Source organism: Crocuta crocuta, unplaced genomic scaffold (assembly GCF_008692635.1).
Source record: "Crocuta crocuta isolate KB4526 unplaced genomic scaffold, BGI_CrCroc_1.0 scaffold1660, whole genome shotgun sequence".
Classification (NCBI taxonomy): Eukaryota; Metazoa; Chordata; class Mammalia; order Carnivora; family Hyaenidae; genus Crocuta; species Crocuta crocuta.
In genome coordinates, this window is record NW_027529167.1 from 114,878 (window position 1) to 137,390 (window position 22,513).

Below are 22,513 nucleotides of genomic sequence, written 5' to 3' on the forward strand. Positions count from 1 at the left end.
ATCAGGTGGAATTTATCCCTGTCTTGCAAGGGTGATTTGACATACACAAAATAAGTATATATATGTGATACACTACATTAGCAAAATGAAGGATGAAAATAGCATTTTAATAGATGCAGAAAAATCATTTGATGAAATTCAGCATCCTTTCATGGTAAAAACTCTCAGCAAATCAGGTATAGAAGAAATATGTCTCAACAAATAAAGGCCATATATGACAAATGCATGCACACAGCAAACTCAATGATGAAAGGTTAAAGCTTCCCATTAAGATCAGAAAAGAGACAAAGATGCTCATACTGGAAGTCCTAGTCAGGGGAATTAGGCAAGAAGAAATAAAAGGCATAGAAAAAAATAAAAAGACAGGAAGAAATAACTCTCTCTGTACATGATATGACCTTATATACAGAAAACTCTAAATTTAGACTCCAACAAAACTGGTAGAGCTAATAAATGAATTCAGCAAAATTATAATATATAGCATCAACATATATCAGTTGTGTTTGTACACAAACAATGAACTATTGAAAAAGGAAGAAAATAATCCCATGAATAATAGCATCAAAAAGAATAAAATACATAGGAATCGATTTAACAAAGGAGGTTAATTATCTGTACTCTGAAAATAAGACATTAATGAAAGAAACTGAAGAACACACAAATAAATGGAAATATATCCATGTTCATGGATCAGAATTAATATTTTTACATGTTTATACCACCCAAAGCCATCTATATATACAATATATAGAATGCAATCCTTACCAAAATTCCAATGAATTTTAAATTCATAGAAATAGAAAAAAAAAATCCTAAAATTTGTATGTAACTACAGAAGACTCCAAATAGACAAAGTAATACTGAGAAAAAAGAGCAAAATAGTTCCTGCTTTGCATATATATTACAAAGCTTCAAAACTACATGGTACTAGCATAGAAACAGACACATAAATCAATGGAACAGAACAGAGAAAGAGCCTAGAAATAAACCTATACATATACAGTCAACTAATACTTGGCCACAGAGGCAGAAACACTCAGTGGAGAAAGCATAGTCTTTTAATAGTGTTGGGAAAACCAAATAACCACATGCCAAAGAATGAAATTAGATGCCTGTTTTACACTCCTCATAAAAGTTAACTTGAAATGGATTAAATATTTAAATGTGAGAATTGAAACTGTAAAGGTATTAGGAAAAAAAAGGCAGAAATGTTCTTATTTTAATGTTTTTTTTAATTTCTGAGAGAGAGAGAGAGAGAGAGAGACAGCGAGCAGGGGAGAGTCAGACAGAGAGGGAGACACAATCTGAAACAGGCTCCAGGCTCCGATCTGGCTGTCAGCACAGGGACCAACGCTGGGCTCAAACCCACGAACCGCAAGATCATCACCTGAGCTGAAGTCAGACGCTTAACTGACTGAGCCACACAGGTGCCCCAGGGGAAATGTTCTTGGCATTGGTCTTGGCAAAGATTTTTTTTTTTTGGATGTGACACTAAAAGTATAAGCAACAAAAGCAAAAGTAAACAAGTGTAGCACTATCAAGTTAAAGGCTTCTGTATGGCAAAAGAAACAGCAAAGTAAAAGGCACTCTACAGAATGAGAGAAAATATTACAAACTGAGTGTCAGATAAGGATTTAATATTCAAAATACATAAGGAACTTATATAACTCCATAGGAAAAAATCAACAATCTAATTAAAAAATTAGCAAATGTGTCTTTCCTCCATCTTAGAATCTGTGGAGACCTGCTGTGATCCAGTGTCATTTCTGTTGGCTATAAGCAAGGTCTCGGGAACCAGAGCACACAGTTCTTAAAATTGAAGGTGTTTATGCTTGAGTAGAAACTGAATTCTGCTTAAGCAAGAGATGTGCTTATGTGTGCAAAGCAAAGAACAACACGGTGACTTCTGGTGACAAACCAAATCAGAGTAATCTGGGGAAAAGTAACTTGTGCTCATGGAAACAGTGGTATGTTTTGTGCCAAATTCCAAAGCAACTTTCCTGCTAAAACTATTATCCACAGAATCCACGTGATGCTGTACCCCTCAAGGACTTAAACTTACTGAAAAGTAAATAAAGGTGTAGGTTTGTAAATACAAACAACAACAAAAAAAGGACAAAAGACTTGGAAGGGCAGTTTTTTCCCAAGAAGACATACAAATGGTCAACAGGTACATGAAAAGATACTCAACATCACTAATCATCATAGAAGTGCAAATCAAAATTGTAATTAAGATAGTATCATACCTGTTAGAATGGTTAAAACCAAAAAGACAAGAGACAACAAGTGTTGGCACAGATTTGGAGAGAAGGGAACAGTTGTGCACTGTTGGTCAAATGCAAATAGGTATAGCTACTATGGAAAACAGTACGTAGGTTCCTCGGATAATGAAAAATAGAACTACCATTGGATCTAGCTCTCTCGCTTCTGGGTATATATTCCAAGAAGACACTTTCTTGAAGAGATATCTACACTTACATGTTTATTGCAGCAGGACTTATAATAACCAAGATGTGAAAACTACCTAAGCGTCTATCAATGGATGAATTAATAAATAAATGTGATATATATACATAGAAAATGAAATATTATTCAGCCATAAGAAAGAATGAAATCCTACTTTGTGTGACAACACAGATGGAGCTTGAGCGCTATGCTAGTGAAATAATTGAGACAGAAAAAAATAAATACTATATATTCTCACTTATATGTGGAATCTAAAAAATTTGAACCAACAGAAATAGTAGAATGGTGGTTGTCAGGGGTAGAGAGGTAGGTAAAATGAGATGTTGGCCAAAATGTACAGACTCGTATTATTAGATGATAAATCCTGGTGATCTAATGTGCAGTATGGTGATTATAATTAACAAAACTATATATTATATACTTAAAAGTTTTTAAGAGACCAGATATTAAATTTTTGTCACCACAAAAAGAAATGATAATTATGTGAAGTGATGGAAGTATTAACTAATCTTATTGTGATAATCAATTTGCAATATTACATGTATCAAATCTTTACATTTTATACCTTAAACTTATATATGACAATAATATCTCAGTAAACTGGGGAAAAAGGAGTACATTGGAAGTAAAGCACCAAGCAAGATTTATTTTACAAATGCAATAAAGATTTACTATTAGGAAATCTATTTATATGACATACCACTGATAGCTCAAAAAATAAAAGATACAAATATAATAGAGTAATAATACTAGTTCACATTTTTTGAATCCTATAGTGAGCTATAATCTAGGTACTGTTTTAAGTGATATGTATGTATGTATGTATGTATCTATATATACATGCACCCATATATTACACATACACATACATGTACATATACACATATGCACACAATTAGTTTATATAAAAACCGCATGAGGTAGATAATATTTTAACTTCATAACTTCATATTTTAGATGAGAAAAACTGAAACACAGAAACTTGCTCAAATTCACACAATTATTATGTGCAAGAGTTAATATATGAACTGAGGAAGGAACTATAATATTAAAGTACTATACTAGATTGCCTCCTGGTAGATAACAATAATAACACTATAATATTTATAATTGGCTAACAATTTGGCATGAAAACAGACACATTAAACCAATGGAATAGAATAAATAACTCAGAATTGGACCCACAAATATATGGCCAACTAATCTTTGACAAAGCAGGAAAGAATATCCAATGGAAAAAAGACAGCCTCTTTAACAGATCGTGCTGAGAGAACTGGACAAAAACGTGCAAAAGAATGAAACTAGATCACTTTCTTACACCATACACAAAAATAAAGTCAAAGTGGATAAAGGACCTGAATGTGAGACAGGAAATCATCAAAACCCTAGAGGAGAAAGCAGGAAACAACCTTCTTCACCTCCACCACAGCAATTTCTTACTCGACACATCCCCAAAGGCAAGGGAATCAAGAGCAAAAATGAACTCTTGGGACTCATCAAGATAAAAAGCTTCTGCACGGCAAAGGAAACAATCCATAAAACTAATAGGCTACTGATGGAATGGGAAAAGATAGTTGCAAATGATATATCAGATAAAGGGCTAGTATCCAAAATCTATAAGGAACTCACCAAATTCCACACCCAGAAAACAAACAATCCAGTGAAGAAATAGGCAGAAGATACGAAGAGACACTTCTCCAAAGAGGACATCCAAATGGCCAACAGATACACAAAACGATGCTCAGCATCCCTCCTCATCAGGGAAATACAAATCAAAACCACACTGAGATAGCACTTCACGCCGGTCAAAGTGGNGAAAGGGGGAGGGGGAGGGGGATGATGGACATGGAGGAGGGCACTTGTGGGGATGAGCACTGGGTGTTATATGGAAATCAACTTGACAATAAACTATGAAAGCAAAAATATAATAATTGGCTAACATTTGTCAAGTGGTTATTATAATCCAGATACTACTCTCAGCACTTTGAGGTAACTCATCCTGACTATAGCAGTATGATGCAGTTTTATTTTTTTTATTTATTTATTTTTAGATATAATTTATTGTCAAGTTGGCTAACATACAATGGATGCAGTATTAGTTTCAAGAAATACTTTTTTTTTTTAATTTTAGAGAAAGAAGCTGAAGTGGGGGAAAGAGACAAAGAGAGAAAGGGGGAATCTTAAGGAGGCTCCAACCTTACCACAGAGCTCGAGGCAGGGCCAGATTCCATAACCCTTGGATCATGATTTGAACTGAAATCAAGAGTCAGATGTGCAACTGACTGAGCCACCCAGGTGCCCCTATGATGTTTATTATTATTATTATTATTTTTATATTGCAGATTAGTGAGGTAGTGAAAGGTTAATTAAATTCCTCAATATTACTTTTCTACTTCTCTACAAGTGGTGAGTTAGGATTTGGATCCATGTAATCTGCCTTCAAGGCAAATGCTATACTGCATTTTTGATATTTGAACATTCATTCCTGATAATAAACAAAAGAGAACAATGCAAAATCAACCAGAAAGTATATTCTTAAACTAAAAAGTCTGCTTTTTAAAAATGTCTATCTAAAATTCCATTATATATCATGCTTCATGAAGTTTTTATTTTTAATTTTTTAGATATAAGATTTACTTTATTATTTTTTATGAATATAGTTTATTGTAAAATTGGCTTACCTACAACACCCAGTGCTCATCTCAACAAGTGCCCTCCTCAATGCCCATCACCTATTTTCCCCTCTCCCCCTTCATGAAATTTTTAACACTAAATATGTTACCATTAAATTCAATAACATGGTATGATGTATTAAATCAACACTATTAAAAAAAACTTCTAGAGGTACATTTATGTTATGAAAACTACTCAGTGAGAAAGATAAAATCACACTGATACTTAATTGAGATGAAGTCATGAATAAGGCATTCACAAAAATATAAACTCATGATCGAAGAATGTTCAAGATGTAAATGTTTAACAATGATTGTGTTTTGAACAGATTATGAAAATAGTAGTACTTCCTGGTAAAGATTAATGAAAATATGGTAAAACAGAAACATTTGTTTCATATTGGTGGAAATGGAATAAGTTCAACTATTCTAGTTAAGTATATATTAAAAACTTAAAATACTTTTAACATATATTCAATAAATTCCCTAGGAATTTATCCCCCCAAATAATCTGAAATGAGAACATACAGGTATGTGTAAGAATGTTAATTTCACATTATTAGATATTAAATACAGTATTAAATACAATTTGAATGTTGAACAAAAGGTTATGGGTTTTTAAATTATGCTATATTTAAAGGATATTCATGCTATTCATTTAATAGGCTATATCCTTTAAATAAAGTCTTTGTTGAAGTTGTGCTCCTAAATTCCTTCTGTTTTTAATGTCCTCTTTAAACTTATAACTTTCCATTTTTATTTGGGTCTGGCTTAAGAATGTTCTAGAGTAATAGTTTTATTCATAAGTTTTCTCTTGGGGGTGCCTAGGTGGCTCAGTTGGTTAAGAGTCTGACTTCAGCTCAGGTCATGATCTCATGGTTTGTGGGTTCAAGCCCTGTATTGGGCTCTGTGCTGACAGCTCAGAAATAAACAAACATTAAAAAATAATTTTTCTTTTAAGTATTTGTTTTTGCAAAAAAGAAACAAGTCATTTACATTTAGCTATGGAGCTAGATGAAATGTGTATTTGTGAGAGGATCAAACATGGTTTCCTTATTGAAGAACAGAAAATCATTGTGAAGGTGTTGAAGGTACAGCACAGAGTCAGAAAGCTAAATAAAAAAATGAAGTTTTATTGAATAATAAAAAAATCAAAAGGCTTGTTCTATTTTTTAAAAAGGCAGGGATAGAAGTGGTTTTTGTAGGGGCGCCTGGTTGGCTCAGTTGATTAAGTGTCCAACTTCAGCTCAGGTCATGATCTCGTGGNAATATTATAAGAGCCTAATAATTTGGTCTGTTTAGATTCACCTAGAAGAGGCCCAAGACAAGGATTCAAGTTCAAGTGATTTATTTGGGAGATGATCCAAGAAAGCACCAGAAGAGCAGTGAGGAAGTAAACTGTGGAGGTTAGGTACCCAGTAAAGGATGCATTGTCAAGCTAGTAAATGAGTCTTACTGGGGAACTCCAGGAGTCAGTGTAGAATCAGCCAGCCTAAGTTAATCTCTGTTACCTCCAGTGACAAAAGGAGCTAGAATATTTATATACCAACATCTGTTGCTAAGGACTAGTTAAGGGTTATTTCTTAAAGGGAGAGGGTGTTCATTGATTTTCTGGCACTTCCAGCCTGCCTAGCACACTGACACAGTGGGTTCTAGATCCAGAAAAAGCCCCCAAGGCAGTTGGAAGTCTGGCTTGCATCACCTGGTGAGGTGGTGGTGCTGGCGGGGTTGAGCTTGTACCATATCCACATTTTTTAGGAGTTAATAATTTTTTCCTGTAAGTAGAATGAACAACAGAATGTCATTGTAATACCCATCTGTTAAGGAGAATTTGGAAAAAGCAGCTTGGCTGGACTTCAACTAAGGGGCTTATTTACTGAAGAAATTAAAAAAACTTTGCTATAACCCAGTTTATCTATAAAATACTGGTGCTCAGAAACAAATGCTAATACAATGATATCTGCTTGGTGTTAAATCTTCTATTAATAATAGAGAACATGATTTCTGTTTTAAGATCAGAAGGAACCAAACTTATTTTAATCCTATGAACCAATCATCTTGCAAACCATATGAGAAATGATGCTGTCAGGTTGCAGTATACAAACTATAATTTTCCTCTATTGGATGGGAAGAGGGACTCTGAATTTATCTTCAATTACAATTGTTATATTCTGACAACCATATGAAAAGATTAATGAATATTTCCATGTCATATCAGCATTAAAATACCAAAGCGCTTAAAAATTGTTCCAAATGGCTAGGTCCTAGCATGGTGTCTGAAACATAGTTGATACTTAAAAGGTATTTTTCGAGACTCAATTGCCTTTCTGGATACTGAACTGTCTGGATTAGATCAATCCATTCTTTTATTTATTCTGCGAACATTGAGTATCTACAACACATCAGACACAATGCTAATTTAGAATTTTACTTAGATGGATCTATATATTATTTGGCAGAGACAAATAACTTGAGTCTCTTAATACATAACATGTTTAACCTTAGAAGTGTCCCCATATGCAGAGGAAATCTTCACCCTTAATGCAAATATTATAGACTTGTTTGTCTTTCTAAAACTTTTCCTTTATCTGTTCAAGCTTTCCTTCCTTTCCACTGCCATTTCTTATTTTAGCTGTTTGACAGCTTCCTTAATGGGAGAATAGCTCACTAAAAACTCCTGGGAACTTTACCGAAGATTACTCTGAGAGATAGTCTCCACATTTCCTGCCTTATTCTCAGTAGAAGAACATTGCATTTAATTGGTAGACCACTTTGAGCCTAGTGAGTACTATCGTAATTTCACTAGTTGTTTAGATGTTCTGAAATTGTTGATCATGTGGTGGTAATTTTTGCTTGTCAGGGACTCCTAACCTCACTGCTCTGGAAACTCTCAATTCTTTTTTTTTTTTTAATAATTTTTAAATGTTTATTTTTGAGAGATAGACAGAGACAGAGACAAAGCACAAGCAGGGGAGGGGCAGACAAAGAGACGGAGACACAGAATCTGTCAGCACGGAGACCAACTCAGGCCTCAAATCCAGGAAGCCGGAGACAATGACCAGAGCTGAAGTCGGCCACTTAACTGACTGAGCCTCCCAGGCACCCCTGGAAATCAGTAAATTCTCATGTTCATTAATTGTTTTGGGTTTCAGGTTTGGTCACCTCTGAAAATTTGTATATGTGACAGCATTCACAAGGTTTGTGACTATGCCTGTCATAAAATCTGTTCTCACTTCAGTCCCTTCAAATCAGTGATGCTTTTGCATGTGGCTCAGTAATTGTAAGGAGAGAAAACTTTCCTTTTAAGAAGTGCTGCTCCTCAACATTTTTATTGTACTCAATATGCTCAGAATTTCAGAATGAGGTACTGTGTATCACAAAATAAATCTAGACATTTTTAGTTTTTCATTTATTCAGCAATTTCATTTATTTTCAAACGGGGAGTTCTTTATTTTTTTTATGTATTATTTTTTTAAAATTCTTTATCTATTTATTTTTACAAATACTTTATTGTCAGGTTGGTTTCCATATAACACCCAGTGCTNGGGGAGTTCTTTAAAGAAAGGTCAATGGGCTAAGAGTGAGGTCTATGGTTTGGTATGTCTGTGTCTTCAGCTAGACAGGTTGTATGATCTATATATAGTGTCTATATACCTCAGTTTCCTGTTTCATTAAAAGGAAGAAAATGATTCCTTTTTCCTAGAGTTGTGAAAGTATAGTGAGATACTATCGGAGAGAGCTTTGTAGACAATAAGACATTCTATGTATGTAAGGTATTATTACCACTACCACTGTTACTACCACCACTACCACCACAGTCATTTAATAGTTGGTGACTTTGGCCAAGTTACTTAATGTTTCTGAGCTTCCATTTCCTCCTTTGTACAAAGACAGCTTCTCTGTTCAGTTCTACCTCAGAATCAGGAAAGATTTTTACAGAGGAAGGCATCCTAGAAGAGAATTTTGAAACTTGAGTCGTTCTTAGCTTGGGAGAAAGGCAGGACATTTCAGGTAAAGTTACCAGTGTAAGCAAAGCTGAAATAGTCTGGTGATTTGGTACTACAAAGGACTTGGCAGGAGCCTCTCTGCAGTGGGATGGGAGTCTTAATGATAAAGTTCCACAGAGAGCATCAGGACAAACCAGGCAGTTAGGACTGAATTCCTTAGTAATGTGGCAGTCCTGAATGAGTCAAAGCAAAAATAAGACTCATAGCTATGAGGAGGATGGACTGGGTCATAGGAAAAGAGTAATAAAAACAAGTCCCAACTAATAATAGTATTCAGTATGTATTAAATGCTTATGTGATATTGAGTTGAGCCCTTTACATGTATTATGTCATTCAATTCTAAGAACAACTATGTAAGTTAGGTCCTCATATTATCTCCATTTTACAGGTAAGGAAATAGAAGCTCAGGTTAAGTAACTCACCTATGGCTATATACCTAGTAAGCGGCAGAATGGAAGTCTTTTAGACTTCATGATCTACATTCTCAGTCTCTACACTGTGCTGCATAATTACATTCTAAAACTCTTGTTTTCTGAACTGATTTGGAAGCCACTAAAATTGTGTTAAAAATTAGATCACAGTGGGGCGTCTGGGTGGCTCAGTTGGTTAAGCGTCCGACTTCGGCTCAGGTCATGATCTCACAGTTCATGGGTTCAAGCCCCGTGTCGGGCTCTGTGCTGACAGCTAGCTCAGAGCCTGGAGCCTGTTTCAGTCTGTGACTCCCTCTCTCTCTGACCCTCCCCTGCTCACGCTGCCTCTCTCTCTCTCAGAAATAAATTTAAAAAATTAGATCACAGGATCTTAGAATTGGAGGGTATTTTGTCCATTTAACAAAATCCTCTGTCCACTGCAGTCATCCCCTGTGATCAGTGCATGCCCTGTGAATGATGCCCTGTGAATAGCCTTGTTCTGCTTCAGTATATGCTCTGTGACAGGAGCTCCTTATAGAAAGAATGGGTCTCTCATAATTTTTCTCATATTGAGCTGAAGCATCTGTTTTTATCTGTTGTTGTCATGGTCTCAGTGAATTGTACTGAAGATCTCTTTTAAGAGATTTCAGGGGTGCCTGGGTGGTTCAGTCAGTAGGGCATCTGACTCTTGATTTTGGCTCAGGTCATGGTCTCATGGTTTGTGGGATCTAACCCTACATCAGGGTCTGTGCTGACAGTGTGGAGCCTGCTTGGGATGATTCTCTCTCCTCTCTCTGCTCCTACCCCTGCATGAGTGTGCTCTCACTCAAAATAAATAAATAAACAAACATCAAAAAAGAGTTTTCAGTCAGATATTTCATTTCTTCAATCATCATTATTATTATTTTTGACAAAGAAAAGAAAATTCTGATTTCTCCAGTAATTTTTGCGGGCTGCTATTCATGCTCCTTATCCATGTTTGTTTAGTTATGAATTGTCAGCCATCTAAGAAAGGCTGTATATCTGACAATTAGTAGTATAGGTTTTGGAGCCATATAACATTGAGTCAGACAATCCAGTCTCTACCACCTACTAGCTGTGTGACAATCAGGTATTTTTCTGTGCTTCTCTGTGTTTCAGTTTCCTCATGTGTAAAATAAATACTAGAGCAATTAACATGTAAGATATGTAAATCATGCTAGTTGTTTTACTCAGTCAACCAAATTTCCTTTTTTATTTAAAGTTTTTTTCTTACATTTATTTATTTATTTTTGAGAGACAGAGAGAGACAGAACATGACAAGGGAGGGGCAGAGAGAGAGGGAGACACAGAATCCGAAGTAGGCTCCAGGCTCTGAGCTAGCAGTCAGCACAAACCCACGAACCGTGAGATCATGTCCTGAGCCAAAGTTGTTTGGCTTGCTCTCTCATTTTACTTGGGACTTTCACTAAGTGTTGTCAGAGAATACCGTCTTCTCAGATGATTCTAACAAAATAGCAGCCCCAGCATCACTCTCAATTCTTTGCTCTGTTTCCACACAACCCAATCTTTATTGTTTTTTTTAAAATACGTATCAATGTCTAATATTATACCATATATTAATACATTTGTATTTCTGTTTTCTGTCTCACAAATAGAATTCAAAAAGATTCAGGAGGAAAAGGATATTGTCTCTTCTGTTCATGGCTAACTTTTTAAACTCACTAAAATGATTTTTTATTGGTATTTGCTACATAAACAGTGAATGATAATTCATGGCACTTGTCCAGACATGAAAGGTTTATGAAACCAAACCAGTAGATACCATTCTGAAAAGGTCTTCTGCCGTAAATCCAAGATGGCCCTGTTTTAGCACAATCCAATACTATTCCTTCAGTACTTTATAAATGGAATTTTCTTCTACTTGTATCCATCTCCCGGGGCTTATGGACCCATTCATATTCTCCATATTTAGAATCAAAGATTCCTTTCTGAAGAGATCTTAATTTTAAGGTAAAACGTGGTCCAAGTTCCTGAATTCCCACTTTCTTTTCACTCTTGAATATGTACCTGTGAAACCTGAAGAAGATATAGTCCCGTTGATTGTGAAATGTGGCAACTTGCCTTCCAATAAACTGAGGATTATGGAGAAAGAGAGATGCAAACATACGTCCAACAGAATGACCCAGCCACGTTGTAAAGTTATTCAAAATGATTTCTGGTACGTGTTCTGTAGGGTCTTTGCCTCTCCTCTTAATTTCTTTATGCAAACAAACACTGCTTATTTTAAAATGAGCAGCTGGGCCACTAGGCAAGTGACTTAGAATTTATCCATTTGGTGTTTTACGATCTTCATTAATAACGATCAGATCTGTGAAATCTCTTGAAATGCACTGTGGAATAATTTTTTTCAGAGCCAATCCTCTTCTGTAATAAACATGTGAGTTTGGTATAACTGTGGAGAGCTGTTCACAGAGTCGTACTGTTCTCCCATGAGGTCTATCTGACGTTGTGATGAGAATCTTGGGAGAAGTCTGTCTGTTGAAGTAAGAAGCAAATTCATCTGTAGCTTCATCATAAGCAACCTCTTCATCATTAGGGTCTACTACAGTTTCATCATACACTCGCTGGTTGTCAATGGTCTTTGGTATAGGCTTTGGTGGAGCCTTATCACCAAGAGCTTCTCTCTCTTTTTTAAGTTTTTTCTTAATTGCCAACTTTTCCTTCTGCTGCTGCTGTTTCCACCGCGTGAACATTGTCGCCGTTGTTTGTTCTTCATTTCTGAAATGCTGAAGCCTGAGGGAAAGGCAGCCGCTTTCGGGGACTGGACCCCGCTTTCCGTCGCTCCATTCTCAGCGACTGCAGCCTCCTGAAGTTTTTCGGCGGTTGCTTTCCGTTTCAGGCCTTTCTTTCCTTTACTGCAAGCTCTTATCCAAGGCCTTCGCCATGGTGTTTGCTCCGTAGCGTCTGTCGGCTAACTTCTTTTTGAGGAAAGAATGTGACATTTAGCACGTGTTCAATGAAAATTTTCTGAATGAATTAATGATGAATGAATAAGTAGAATTGTGTGTGCTAACATAATTCCTTCCTCCACACCATCCTGGAGACATTTGAAATAGTATATCATTTTGGGTTCTTAAGTCTCCTATTAGTACACTTATTAAAACATAAGTTTAATGAACAGAAAAATATGTGTGAAAACTGATAATATGTTTAAATGAAAAACGAAACATAGAAACTGATTCCTCATTCTATACAAATCCATCTCTGTTGGATGTCCTTCTCATACTAACAGCAATTAAAGTGCAGCAGAGTTGTTAGTGCTCCTGTTGTTGTCCTTTCATGTTCAACAGTTATCACCTGCTTACTCTGTTGAAGACCTGCCCTCAGCTATTGGAAACACCTGGCTTCTGCTCCCAGGTCCCACTGTGGGCTGCTCTTAAGCAATGACTAAGGGGCATGGAAATATAAATACGTAGGCCCTCTGGTCCTCTTCAAGGGACTTCTTACATGTTTTCTGCATTGTTTTCAGAGCACCCTGTGGATTTCAACTAAAGACACCCTTTGTTAGACTGTGCTTAAATACCGCATGTACCCTTGTTTGGTCCCTTTCAAGCCTTTCTACTTTCTACTCCTCTACTATTTTTTTTTTTTACAAATAGTTTTTATCAAGTTGGTTTCCATATAACACCCAGTGCTCATCCCCACAAGTGCCCTCCTCCATGCCCATCTCTCCCCTCCCTCCCACACCTATCAGTCCTCAGTTTGTTCTCAGCATTCAAGAGTCTCTCATGGTTTGCCTCTCTCCCTTTCCCCAATGCCTTTCTCCATTTCCCCCCTTTTTCTCCCCCATGGTCCTCCATTAAGTTTCTCCTAATCCTCCTATACGTGCAAACGTATGGTATTTGTCCTTCTCTGCCTGACTTATTTCGCTAAGCATAACCCCCTCAAGGTCCATCCATGTTGCTACACATGGCCAGATTTCATTGTTTCTCATTGCCATGTAGTATTCCATGGTATAGATAAACCACATCTTCTTCATCTATTTGTCAGTTGATGGACATTTAGGCTCTTTCCATGTTTTAGCTATTGTTGAGAGTGCTCCTCTACTATTTTTTTCTAGGATAACACTTTCTAGTACACAGCTTTCACATGAATCCTATTCTCGAGGTCTACTAATAGGAAATCCAAACTAAAGCTAAGAGAGTGGGTTTATATATGTAATTGGCCTTCCCAGTAGCCTAGGCTTCTAGCACAGAGGTAGCATAGTGCCTCGACTCTCTCATCTTCCCTGAGAGTTCACATGCGAACATTGTCTGTGGTCCTTCTAGTACCTACAGGCAACTGAGTGTATTCTTGTCTATGTGCTTGTCTCTCTAGATAAATTTGAAATTTTCCACTTTGTCTATAAACTTAGTAGGGGAAAGGAGGAGAAAAAGAAGTTTTGTGTGTGTTTGTGGGAGAATAGGGGACACATTTTCTTTTTTTGTTCTGTAATTACTCTTTCTCTATATTACTCTCCCTACCCCGACCCAGTTCAAAAGTCATTAAAGTTTCTTATTCTGCCCACTTTGTTTCTCTCTCCCCTATAATATTTCCTCTCTCACACGATGTCCTTTATTAGTGTAGAGTATTCTCTAAGCTGTTAGCTCTCTAATTACAGTACAGTATAATTACAACTATGTTAAGCAGTTGTTTGTTGGGCATGTCACCTCTAGTTGATTGTGAGGTGCTTAAGGGCAGGGTCCATGTCTTATTGATCTTGTTTTTCCCACAGTGCTCAACACAGCCCTGTGCACACATTAGACATGTGATTAAGTACATCTTGAACAGATTATTTTGTCCAGATTGATACTGAAAGGGCATAGATTTTGATAAATTATTTTTTCTAATCTCATCTTGCTCTCATCTCTGAAGAGAATAATTAATTTCCTCTTTGAATTTCAAGACTTATGGTTTGTTTTGTTAATTGCTTGTTGAAAAGTAGACCTAAATTAATCTGCTTGTACTTGGGTACTTGGTGGAATTTTATAGGGTGAAAAGTCATTTGTTGAGTAAAGAGGATTCTTTCTGTTCGTCTAATGCTAATTACCACCCATCACTGTGCTATGTAGAGCTTTAAGATTTACTTATTAGAGATATTCTAAAGTGAACTTCACTCATTGGGACATCAGGTTAAAAGCCAATTTAATGAGACTGTGTAAATTATTAGTGTGATAACAACTCTTTCTCATAAACTGAAGAAAATTGGTGTTTCATCTGCTTCTCACTAAATAACTTGCTGAAATTTCATTCCTGGAGGTTGTTTAAATTTTTGATTCTTATATGAACAAATGGCAAATCTGGTGTTCATTTCAGATAAAGTGCAGAATAGTGAGTTCTGAAACAGAAACTTAGATAAGGAAAAGGAAAAACGTGATTAGCTATGGGGAAATGGATGCCATTTTTTAAAAATGAGAAAGCACACAAGAAATGAATTTTCTACCATTATCTTACAAATAGAAAGGCAATCCCTCCTAAAGTGCATCTATGTATATTTGATTAACATTTGATTAATGTCAAATAACTACTAAGTAAGGGCCACACTATGCTGAGTATTCAAAGGAATTGAATATCCAGTGTCTGGTCCCAGCTAGGAATTTAAAATATGGTTGGGAAGATATTACTGATACACTTGAAGCAAAGTAAACTTTATATTATAGGACATAGAATGTGCTACATTGTATCCTTCTGATAGCATAGCCTTTACCTTGAGCGTGTGAATGTATTGTTTCTTTCAGTGTTTTAGTTCAGCACCTCATTGTCTCTTGCTTTGAATATTGTAATAGTATTTAGTACTTGGAGTGCATTTATTCATTGCCTGAGTAAATAAGTGAGTGGCCTAGAATCTAAAGACCAGAAAATTATGGAGGGAGAATGGGTTCTGGAATAGTCAGTGTGAAGACAGCCTGTAGAAGCTATTATTCAAATTAAAAAAAAAACCAACCCAAATAATACAGTTAAGAAATGGGCAGAAGACATGAGTAGATATTTTTCCAAAGAAGACATACAGATGGCTAACAGACACATGAAAATATGTTCAAGATCACTCATCATCAGGGAAATAGAAATCAAAACCACAATGAGGTATCACCTCACACCTGTCAGAATGGCTAAAATTAGCTTCATGGGAAATAACAGATGTTGGTGAAGATGCAGAGAAAGGGGGACCCTTTTGCACTGTTAGTGGGAATGCAGACTGGTGCAACCACTTTGGAAAACAGGATGAAGATTCCTTCAAAAGTAAAAAATAGAACTACTGTATGATCCAGCAATTGCAATACTAGTTCTGGATACCAGCTTTACCACATATTACTCGTTTGACTATGTTATCTATGTGACCTTAACTTAACCTCCATACAATATGGAAATAATGATGGTATCTACCACATAAGGATGTTGTAGGAATCATTAAACATAGTCATATATTAACATATATATAAATCATAAAACATATAAAGCCCTTAGGATGGTGTCTGACATATAGTAAGCACTCAGTAAGCCTTAAAATATTATTTTCTCATGACTCTAAGGACTTCAAAATTATCCTGAAATCATAGAGAGCCAATAATTGTTTTTAAGCAAAGAAATAACTTGATCAAAAAAAAAAAAAAAAGAAATAACTTGATCAGGTTTTTGTTTTACAAAAACTATTCAAGTGACAGGATAAAGGATACAAGAATATTGATTTGAAGGAATATATACACCCTGATGTTTATAGCAGCATTAATAGCAACTGCCAAATTATGGAAAGAGCCCAAATGTGCACTAATTGACAAATGGATAAAGAAGCTGTAGTATACATACACACACACACACGAATATCATTCAGCCGTAAAAAAGAATAAAATCTTGTCATTTGCAATGACATGGATAGAGCTAGAGTGTATTATGCTAAGTGAAATAAGTCAGCCAGAGAAAGACAAATACTGTATGATTTCACTCATATGTGGAATTTAAGTAACAAAACAGATTAATATAGGGGGAAAAAAGAGAGAGAAGCAAATCATAAAACAGATTCTTAACTATGGAGACCAAACTGAAGATTGCTAGAGGGGAGGTGAACAGGCAGATAGACTAAATGGGTAATGGACATTAAGGAGGGCACTTGTGATAAGCATTGGGTGTGATATGTAAGTGATGAATCACTGAATTCTACTCCTGAAACCAATATTATACTGTATATTAACTAATTGGAATTTAAATAAAAACTTGAAATATAAAACAAACGAAATAAATAAAAGCCACATGGGAAACCTGGTAGAAAGAGGGCAAACATAATGAGGGAACTGTGGCTGTTCCACAAATAATAAACAAAACCACAAATAATAAAGCTATATTTAATTTGATTTTAGAGATTTTTATGAAATATAAAATTTTTATATTTCAGAGCCAGGCTATATTTTTCACCAGAGAGGAGATATTTAGCTAGCCACTAGAAAGACTTTTTTATTCAAATGATCTGAAAAAAATTGTAAGGTATATGCTAATTTAAAATAGTTCTGTTATTTTTATTAAAAATGCCTATTTGTGATTGTTAACCTTTGCAGTTACACATATATGAAAATAATAAACTTATTTTCTTTAAAATATTCTGTAAGATGTTTAATTTAGTCTGATACATTTCATTTATCCTGTCAATTGAATAGTTTTTGTAAAACAAAAACCTGATCAAGTTATTCCTGTGCTTAAAAACACTTATTGGCTCTCTATGATTTTAGGATAAAGTTTGAAGTCTTTAGAGTCATGGGAAAATAATATTTTAAGGCTTACTGAGTGCTTACTATATGTCAGGCACCATCCTAAGGGCTTTACATATGTTAATATGATTTATATATATGTTAATATATGACTATGTTTAATGATTCTTACAACATCCTTATGTGGTGAATACTGTCATTATTTCCTTATTGTATGGAGGTTAAGTTAAGGTCACATAGATAACATAGTCAAATGGGTAATATGTGGTAAAACTGGTATCGAGATCTAGGCAGTTAAACTCCACAAAGTCGTTTAACCGCTATATTATACTGACACCTGAAAGGAGATAACTGTCTAAGCTAAAATAGCTTCAAACATCTATCATGTTATATGAAGATCATCTAATCAAAATGAAAATTGATGGTTGCCAGTGTTTACTTCTGATTCCTTTTTAGAATATTACCTTCACTAATGACTTTCATTGTGATGGGAAAAAAATTAGAAGCTCCATGGTATAGAAGTTGTTTCTTCTCTCCTTCCCTTCCTTCCTTCCTTCCATCTGTCCTTTATTTCTTCTTTTTCGGGTGACTTTTCATATCTTTTTCTGATTCATTAATCTCCATCTTAGGGGTTAGTACTCAGAGACTAATCTTTTCTTTTATTTCAAAGTACTTGGAGGTAACCTTTAGGATAGTAGCTAAGAACATAGAATTTTGAGTCAGACTATCTGGTTGAATCCTAACACCCCAATTTGCTAGCTTTTGAACTATGGGTCTTTCTGTGCCTTAGTATCTTCCTCTAATTTGGGGTGGTGATAGTAATACTCACCTCCTAGTGTTGTTGTAAGGATCAAATGGAATAATCTTTAGAACAATGCCTAGCATATGGTGAAGACTGCACATATAGTAGCTACCTAGCCTTCAAATCCTTATAAGAAAGAGAGCCTTTGGCTGAATAATAACTTAGCCATTATTGACATTTAAGAGTGTCAGGGGAAGAGGAAGTCAGTAAACTAGATCGGAAGAGCTGTAGTCATAGACAAGAATAAAAACAATTACAACAGTGCTGCTCCAACTAGAGGAGAAGGGGGATGGAAAGGAGGGTAAAAAGTTGCTCTTAAAGCTTATCTTTTTTTGTGAAATACAAGCTGCTCTTCAACTTGCCTCCCTACCTGTCAATGAAAAAACATAAAATAATATCAACAGTTACAGTTTATCGATTTTCCACTTGGTGCCATTTTTTCACAGGAGACTGAGGCTTAATTAAGCTCTATAGATTGTTAAATATTATACTTAGGAATTTTAAACTTAGGTTAAAACTTAACTCAGAAATTTTCCAGTAAAACCTTTTTCAAAGTCTTCCACATTCTGGAAATACACTATTCATGAACGGGTGGAGTGAATGAAATAAATTTTACTGGATAAGATGAATATATATATGTATATATATAAACAAATATATATACATACACATATATTGTTTTCAAAAAAATTTCAGGCGTCTTGATGAATAAATATACATTCAGTGAATTTTTATTTAGGGGCCACTGTGTGCTAGGCATTGCTCTCCTCGAGCTGTAGGGCACCCCATAGTAAAAAATATATGGCAGTCCCCCCACCTCTTATTTGTGTTCTTACTCTATATATGTGGTTTCAGTTACCCATGGTCAGCTGCAGTCTGGAAAGAGTTGATCCTTTTTCAGACTTATCTCAGAAGGTTAGTAGTAGCCTAACAATATGTTATAGTGCCTATGACATTCACCTCACTTTTTTTCATCATCTAGGCATTTTATCATTTCACATTATTCCAGAAGAACAGTGAATACAGAACAATAAGTATTTTTAGAGAGACTCCACATTCACATGACTTTTATTATAGTATATTGTTTTAATTGTTCTACTTTATTGTTGGCTACTGTTTACTGTGCCTAATTTATAGATTAAACTCTATAATAAGAATGTATGTATAGGAAAATGCATATAATATATATAAGGGTTGGTACTCTGCAGTTTCAGGCATTCACTGAGGGTCTTGAAATGTATTCCCCACAGATAAGGGGGTGACCACTGTAGACATGATTCTTGCCTTCCTAGAGCTCATGGATTCAAAAGAAAGAATTCTAACTTTTTTGTAAATATAATAAAAGACTGAGATTATTGATTGATTCTAGGCCATGCTCACAGAATAAATTGCTCCTATAGAAATTCACATCACTTTTTGTCATGAATAAACAATTTGTGATCCTCTTGTTCGGAATGGCTCACTATAATAGGTCTACTTCAGACTCACCAAATTGAGCCTGTCTCATAATAATTCCATAAATATTCCTTTGTTCTCTGGGAGTTTATATTCTTTTCTTGAATTCCCATCTATCAGTATCAAGTATGTTTTCCTTTCTTCATCATTATGTTAAAAAATGGGGGGGTATTTTGTTACTCCACAGTTTGAAGCAATTCAAACTGTAAAGTATCATACTGTGTTAATGGAAAAATATTTCTGAAGAGGAAAAATTATTCAGCAAGGGCATTGTATACACAAGAGCACAAAATAACTCGGAGTTATGATGACCTGTGGCTGGTGAAGACAAAGAGAACTGTGTACTTACTCCATAGTTTCTCAGAGAAAGACATCAAGTGAGGAGTCTGTGGCTCTCCTACCTCTTTTTCTTATCTTGTTTGCAATATGAATGGCTTTGATATGACTAAATGGATAGCTCATGCAGTTTATAATGAAATTCAGATTCTTTCATCTCTAAACTTCTGGTTCTAAAGAGCCAAAGCTATTACTCTCTCATGGGTGTTTAGTGATTTGTGCAAGATGGGTCACAGCCCCGCTTCTGAAAGACAGATAGATAGATCAGTAAAAAGCTGATATATGATGGGAAAGTACAGTCTCATTAGCTAGCTCATTAACAATTTTGTGTTTAGAGGAACACCAGGGTCACTAAACATGGAGATTACACTCTCAGTCTTGGACAGCAAAGAGGCCATGTTCACAAAGAATTTTTTATGCTATAACTGTCTTAGTTGGGGCATAGGATGGGTCAGTATTGCATTATCTAGAAACTTTCTTAAACATTTTATTAAAATGAAAAAAAGGCTTTTCATCTATAAAGTACATGCTTAAAACACAAGTACAGTTTTTCCTTTATAAACACATAAATCTCACCATCATCTCCCAGGAGAAAAGCTATTTTTATTGCATTGGTAACAAAGCTGTTCTGAGAAACCTAGTAAAATTTAAAGTTGATTAGACCAGTTATTTCTTTCGAACATGAGCAAATAACTAATCAAAATTTAGAAAGAATCCCAATAAATATTCTTTAACATATTAAATTCACAAGGATTATATTAGACTATGATTTTTCAGATGTATTTTGGAAAAAAAGAAAATAATATAGTAAAGAAAAATAGAAAGTAAAAATTTAAAAATAACCCACACCCTATTCCAAAGTGTTTTAAATTGAATGATCACTTTCCACTTATTGGATTATAATTTCAATAAAGCTTTGACAAAATCCTCATTGCCTAGAAAAATACCTTGCATGTAATAGAAAATAAATAGTCACTCTTCCATATAGTCAATGTTTACTGAGCATCTCCTATCTTTTGAGTACTGAAATGTTTGGCATATATTGCACATATACCAACAAAGTTTCATGTATGGTATTAAAAAGTCTTATTTATTTAATAGTGGATGGTGAGCAAAAAGCATATTCTCAAAGTCTCTGTGCAAAAAACCAGAATAGGTAGCATGATGTAGATTACTAGATTGAGAATCCAAAACCCTGGAATATAATCTTGAGCAAGAAATTTCATCTGTTTATTTTTCTCATTTGTAAAAGGAAGGAACAAGAGTTAGTTATCTCTTAGTTTTGAGTGACTTTTGTTCAAAGACATCTGTGAAATGTGGGAGAGACTAGCTAAAATTATTTGACGAATGAATGTGCATAATTATGTGTGTGTTTATGTGTGAGAGAGAGACAGACAGACAAACAGACATAGTAACAGTGACCTTGAACCAGTCGAATTTGGCAGCTCCTGGGAATGATTTAGCAGTTACTAAACAAAGTGCCAGAATACCAATAGCCAGAGACCAAGATGATATTCAACCCTTGGAGTAATTAGATCCAAGTCAGCTAATGAATGTTGCACATGGCTGTCATGAAAGCAAAATGTATTGTTGCCTCCATGAGATGAAACCCAAGAATTATAAAAGCTAGAGATGGAGTGGTCCTAGGGAACAAGGGAAAATTAATGACTTTATGAGAAGGTGATGCTGGGGAGACTTGTAGAACTACCTTTTATTTTCTTCAGGTAGAAAAGTGGCCTTCATATATCTAGGTCTTCAGTAATTACATATAAAAATAAATAGGTAGTATCTGATTAATGTGGTTGATATATAGGAATTAATAAACACTTAAGTCATTGCATCAAGTTAATTAATATCTGCTTTTACTTAATGTCTTGAAACAATTTTCTAAAGACATGAGGTTGCTTTGGCATTAAGTTCTGGTAGTAAAAGATTAAAAGTTGGGAATCATTCTTCTTTTCCCTTTGTTTTTTGGGCTTATTCAGATGGTGGGCATAGAAGAAGAAGGTAGGAAAAAATGAATAAAAGGAGAGTACCTAAACAGACTTATGATTCCTACAAGTGAAATTGTGATTATAATTATTTAGTCTTTTAAGTTACAGTGCACAATTTTTCCTTATGTATTTTGATATTTAGTTGTTGCTGTTGTCATTTTAAATTTATTTTTTACTTAAATTCTGAGTTAATAGTTCATAGTTTAAATATTCAGATATTTCTGCAAGTGCAGGTCTTCAGTCATCTTTTGATTCTCTTCCTTCTATCCCTTGCTACACAGAAGTATCCAGTTTGAATTCTTTTAGTTTTTATATGTGTTTATCACTCAGTAACACACTTATACATATACCCATTATTTTAAAAAATTTTAGAAGGATTGCCTATTAACTTCCTAGGCAGGAACACGGAGCTATTGTTGTCTTTGATAGGAACTCTCTCCTCTGCCCCCATACATATGCACACATTTTTCCTTTCTATCCTTTCTGAATAAGGATATAAATTTGGTTAGATCAATATTTTTTTGTGTGTATGTATGTGTGTAACACAACTATATAAACTTTATACACATCTAAACTATGTAGTATAATCTAATTATTAAAATTATTATTATTATTATATTATTTTATTTATTTTTAGCCACTTTCTTGGAAAT

General features: G+C 35.0%; 1 pseudogene; it reads right to left on the bottom strand.

The window, feature by feature from the left end:
- Window positions 1-11,316: 11,316 nt before the first annotated feature.
- Window positions 11,317-22,513, bottom strand: part of LOC144226105 (ribosome production factor 1 pseudogene) — a 65,586-nt pseudogene continuing 54,389 nt past the window's right edge.